Source organism: Acanthopagrus latus, chromosome 19, assembly GCF_904848185.1.
Source record: "Acanthopagrus latus isolate v.2019 chromosome 19, fAcaLat1.1, whole genome shotgun sequence".
NCBI classification, from domain to species: Eukaryota; Metazoa; Chordata; class Actinopteri; order Spariformes; family Sparidae; genus Acanthopagrus; species Acanthopagrus latus.
Window position 1 is genome coordinate 22,257,640 of NC_051057.1, and position 6,068 is coordinate 22,263,707.

Below are 6,068 nucleotides of genomic sequence, written 5' to 3' on the forward strand. Positions count from 1 at the left end.
GTAAATATCTGCAAATAATTAATAATATCTGTTATTATTAGGTTTATAGATAATATTGAAGAAATGCAGAGCTGTGCATAAACTTTTCCAAACAAAGTTACAGGAAGTGCTTCAAAGAAAAGTACAAGACTGCAGCTACAAACAGAAATGAAGTAAATCAGATGAAATGAATAAATAATAAACACTCAAATCTAAACCTGCTGACATAAAGAGGAGGAAGGCTCGTCACGTCTGACGACCCAGAAAATGAAAGAATGAACGACAGAGAGCCACGCGGCGTTGTTCATTAACGGACTTTGTTTGGGAAAGTCTCCTGGTCCTGATGTAATCGCGGTCTCGGCAGCTGAAATCAGTTGGACCTGCCTCGTTTGATCGCAGCATTATCAGCCCCGTCGATCATTTGGGCGGGAAATCATTGTTAAGCTTCTCTCTGAAGCGTGTTCTTTCATTCTGTCCTGAAACGCAGACACGTCGGGTTTCAGACCAGCTGGAACGAGTCAGTGACCTGATGACGCTTCCTTCTCTTTCTTTTTTAAAAAGTTTTCCAGGAAACTAAAGAGGAAAATGCTTCGGCATCAAAATGCGTTCAGGCTCTCTCGTTAACTGGCTCGTCAGAGGAAGCGTTTGCAGAAATTTCTCTGCTGTAATGTCAGTATGACCTGAAAACATTATTGTGCAGGATGGAGGGACACTTGATGCTAATTTCTCTTGTTTTTCTACCAAAGCACAAAAACGCTTCATGCAACAGTGGAGTCAGTTTGTCCTATTTCTGGAGTGTGATGGATAACAGAACGGTGTAGTGTTGAAGCGAAAGGTCTCATGTGTGAAGAGTCGGTGTTGATAATGTCGTGACACAACAGCCGTTCAGCTGAGAACTTAAATGCAAAGACTGGAGACGCTGTGAATCACAGGAGGAGTTGAACAAAACACAACGTGAAATAAAACTTCAAAGTGTTTGTTACGTCCTCGAGAAAGTCCAAAGAACGAGGGGAGCGACATTAAATAGGCACATGGGGACAAAAAGGAAGCAAGGAACCCAAAAGTACAACTCAGTATAACACAAACTCCCCTGAAAACATCCCACTGGCACCAGCTGCAGCTCTCTGCAGGTTTTAAAGCTTGAGGCCTTGACGACAAAATGGAGGCACCTGTGTGACGGGCGGCAACCTGGAGAGAGACGGGGCACCGAAAAGAAACTCAACTACAGATAACTGTGAGGATAAATCGAAAATAATTCACCTCGAAGTTGATTTTGGACACTTTGGGATGATGGATGACCCGTCAAACAATCCCAAAGCATCAGTTTTTCACCTCTGAATAGAAGGAATATAATTTGTTTTATTCACACCTCCTGCTGTTTTTCTAATAATTCATTAACAGGTTGGAGTTTAACGCTGCGATCCACTGAACTCACGTGAACCATGTCAGAAACTCCCGACTTCCAACATGATCACCATCGTTTTCTTTAACTCCATGAATTGTGGAGCGCTGTCACCGCCTCAATGTTGCCTGTTTTCATTTCCACTCAGTGGATTTATACTCACAAGTCTATTTTCACGGCCGTCATCTGTTAAATCAGCTGCTGAGAAGTTGGTGAAGTTGACAGACTTGACGCACAAACATCCGTCAGTGTCCGTGAGAGTTAAAGAGGACGGGGGGCTGATGCCGTGTTCCCATCGTGTCGGCGCAGAAAGGTTGCCGTCACGACATATTACGCTCTACAGCGGCGTCTTGTCTTATCCCGGTTCGCTCCTCTCTGATCATTAAACTACAGTCCTTGTTACGAACAGAGGCAATCACCATCTGGAGTTGTCTGGACGGCTGTTACCATGGGAGTCTTCCATCCATCGCACACGACACGAGCGCGGCAGCAATTTTCATACCGAACGACTCGTTTCTGCAGCAGAGGCGGGTGAGTGGAGGGAAAATGTGTGTGTTTAGCTTCAATAACAGACCGCGGGTGACTTGAGGACTTTGTTTGTTTGCTTTCAGACATTATTTAGCACCACATCACACATATTAGAGCTTTTAGATTGTGCCGTAATGACCACTTGAGGGGCTGGAGCGAGCCGTTTCCACGCGTCGGAGATGTGGTAATAATGATAATAGCGACGCGCGATGTGAGATGGAAATGATGCCTCTCAGACAACATGTTCCCGCCAATCCTCCAGCCAGGCTTTGAAAATGTTCATTTCTTTTTCCCTCATCTGTTCTCCGGCTCGTGTGAGGACAGCCAGCGACGACGGAGCATGTGGCAGTTCTGAAACATGGCCGACTTCGGGGAGAGCGCTCCAAGAGGTCCTCGGTGGCTCCGGCGGCATCCAAGTCAGGCTCAGCTTAACTCCCAGTAATGCTTGAGAGGAACGGCGTTTGAGTCCAGCGCTGCAGAGAGAGAAATCTGAGCATAAAGGCAAGAAATCTGTCTGACTGTCTGTCTCAGCATGTCTGCTTCAAACTCGGAGGGTGTGCCGCTGGGATCCAAGGACGTGAAGTTGTCTGGATGAGAGAATGTCATCAAATATCATCCAGTAAGGCGACCGCCCAACAGCCATCAGATGTCTGTTTTTTTTCTGACACCACTTCATCCAAACGACCTCATACTGGGCGGGTTTACTGCTGAGAACCCCAGAAAGAACAATACCGAGCGTGAAGTTGTTTTGGACTCGCCGAACTTTAACGAAACTTTGGATAAACGAGGGAAACAGCGAGCGAGTTGGGAGTTCCTCCAGAAACACTAAACAAAAGTCTCAACCTGATCGACGTCATGGCTGATGGGGAACGACTCTACTTTTCTTGAGATCCTGAGAAAATCTGGTTCATCAATATCCTGATTTCAGCCTTCAGGGTCGCTGTCATGGCCGCCGAGGAAGATTCATGAGTCGGCGACAGATTAAAAGACGAAGGCTGAACTGAAGATCGTCTCAAACGAAGGAAGACTTTGTAAATATTGCATGTTTCTGTTTGACCTTGACTGAAGAACGGTCTGGTAACAATAAGCGGGACTCTGTCTTGATTTGACTTTTAAATCAGTTGCGACAGTTTTCAAGGCGTGATACAAATTTCATGTATCCACACGATCCAGGAACATCACTGTAATCCACCCACCAGGTTTTTGTAAAGTCATAGCTCAGCAGAAAAAGACCCAGACAGGAGACGTTGTGGTTTTTACTCGTGTTTAAGATCTTGAACGTGAATATTTTACCCAAACCATGTTCTCATCAACCCAACCGAGTGCGTTAGTCTGCAAATTACAGTCTGCTGAGTGAAAGTCGTCTCATTCAGCAACAACAGCTTGAATTTTTGGTTGATCCCTCGTAGGTTGAATCGATTGTCCTGTAGCAACATTAGCTCAGACGTTCCAGGCTGATCATTTCCATATATTCTGGGGAAAAGTCTTTTTTTCAGAATTATCAAATTAACCATCTAGTGATCTTGAAAAAAATGATACTCAAAAATAAATCCAGACTGTTCATGACTTCGGTTCTGGCGAACACAGTCGTGACCTTTAGAATAAACATATCTGACATATTTAAAAATGGATGTCTCTGCAAAGAGTTCTTATCTATATAAATTTGTTTTAACAACCCAGGTCGCACTTCAGTGACCATGAGATCTAATTAAAGTTTCTTTTATTGGTGCAAATTGACGCAACATGGAGCCGGACTGGCAATTTTTGTTTTTAAAAGTGATACTGTATGTTTTACTGTATATTTTGTATAATGGACGTGTCTCTGTATTATTCTTTTATGGCTGTGTTTTTTGTTTTATGCCTCATGATTTATTGTGAAACTGTAATCAGAGTTAACTTGGCTGTCCATCATTTGTCTGCGGTCCAATAAAAACCTTGAAGTTGACCCAACAAACACTTGATGGACGGCTTCATCCTTCATCCTCCTCTCTGTGTTTTCATGCATTATGCACCAGATTTTCGACGAGAATGCACTTAAGCATGTTTTTTGTGTTACAGTTTGAGCTCCTGGATGTCCTCTGGATGACTGTCCCGTCTCTGCAGCAGGCAGACGAACTCTTCACCCTCCCGACATCAAGAGACGCATCTGTGATCTTCTGCTACATCACAAGCTCACAGATGCGAGAGGATTCGTCCAGATCAGATCGTCCCAACTCTGCCTTTATTTATTTTTTAGAATCGACCGGGTTAAAAAGCTTTTGAAGCGCGTGCGTCGCATTTCCAACGCAGCTCGGCCTCGTTGCTAAGAAGAAGAGAAGCGACCTCATGTAGGATTTATGCCTCGTGTAGACACGAGAAGTGGATTTCCTTCTCTTGTCCTCCGTCTCGTCAACACCAGCACATGTATATTTTACTGCTGATGCCGATGACAATATGCACAAACATCAGTCAAGCAAAGGAATAATGGAAGAGACGAGTCTGCACACGACATCAGACGTCTCCACAAGAAAAACAGCAGATGTCAGAGTCAAATCTGAGACGGACTTGGCTGCGTGTGGACAGCAGAGGGCAGAGCAGCATGCTGTTTTCACTGGAGCTGATGCACAGCAGAGAGAGATCATGTAAGCTTAAGAGGGAAACTGGCAACTAATAAAGAGCTAAACAAGCTTTGCAGAAGTCAGAACCTTCTCAACCCAGCGGAAATTAAAAACGAAAATTGCCTCCGGAAAGAAATAAACACGCAGCTTCCAGAAATCAAATATGTTTAAGCATCTTTTTTTTTCTTTTTTTTCCTATTCTACCATCTTTAAATGGACATTGTTGATGACTGCAGGCTCACAAAGACGAGAGTGTTTAGTTTTGATTCAGTATGTTTCTGTGTTTGGTGGAGGAGGGGGGGGATGGTAGCCAACTCCTCTGGGTCATACAGTATTCATTACCCTCAATGCACTGCAGCACGGATGTTCTCTGTGTCTGTCTGGTGAACCTTCCAGGTTCATGTGTGTAATCTGTCTTACGTTCGCTCGCTCCTCATGCCGGCGTAGCAAAAAGACTCATAGCTGCACGAGGCGAATAAATGACCAGCTGAAAAATGTTTCAGATTCTCAGTTCTGACAATCCTGCGCACAGAGAAAGAAAGAAAGAAAGAAGAGTGATGACTGATGGGCAATGGGAAGATTTACTGTAGGCTGGATTAGATTTAATAGGCCAGGAGAAAAGTTCGCTTGTGAGACGCTGTTAAGAGGACGTTTCTGAGCTCAGACCAGCGTCTGTTTTACCTCATCAGAAAGGTCAGACGCAGAGATGCTGCAGCGACTCCAGTGTTAGTTCAGATGCACTGATGAACATCTTAGCAAGTTACAGCAGACAGTACAGAAAAATCGAATCATGGGAAGATAAATAAACCCCGCTGAAGTTGACTAATATAGCTTAGCCTCCTAGATTTACAAGATTTATGGGATGATCTTCAAAATAACATATTGCATGCAGCCGCCATGTTGGGACTTGGAGGTCAACATTTCTTCGGACCACGGCTGAGCAGTTTCTGTGGTGGCGGGGACAGACTGTCTTGCTCAGGACGGACGCCACTCAAGGACATTTTTAGTTATACCTGGATTAAACCATGGAGGCAAAGTCCAAATCGTTGCTGTGAAAGCTGCTCAGAGACGCATGAAGCCAAAATGACTCGACTATCTTCCGTGTAGCTTCTGCATTGTGTCGTAACTTCTGTTGTTTTGTAGCTGGAAGATCAAGGTTTTACAACTTTTATATCTGTTGCACAGTTTAGCTCAGAGCCGTCAAACTTCCGACTTCCTGTACCAAATGGTTTGAGACGAATATATAGTTACTGCCATGGTCTGATCCTTAAGTGAGAAGTATCCGTGGTAAAAACAAATCTTCGTGGTCTCAAATATGGAGGAAGTAGAGCGATTTTCTTTATCTCAGCCTTACTGTGCGATTCAAACTGATAAGACGCCGTATTTGTACATTCCTGACCACATGACAAAGACACGAGTGACTTCCCGGGCTAAGCCAACTTAGTGGGCGTTTGGAGCGGTTCGGAGGAGATGGAGGGATTTGAAATGGAGAAAAAAGAAAAAAAAAGAAAATGAAAAACCAGAGACAGACAGATGGACAGACAAGGAAGGTATGGAGGGAG

General features: G+C 44.3%; 1 long non-coding RNA gene across 1 annotated transcript; it reads left to right on the plus strand.

Annotated features, from left to right (window-relative positions):
* Positions 1 to 511: 511 nt before the first annotated feature.
* On the plus strand, positions 512 to 4,668 carry LOC119008681. Its single transcript, XR_005071484.1, has 2 exons — positions 512 to 1,213; positions 3,968 to 4,668. It is a non-coding gene; the product is annotated as an uncharacterized LOC119008681 (long non-coding RNA).
* Positions 4,669 to 6,068: the final 1,400 nt, after the last annotated feature.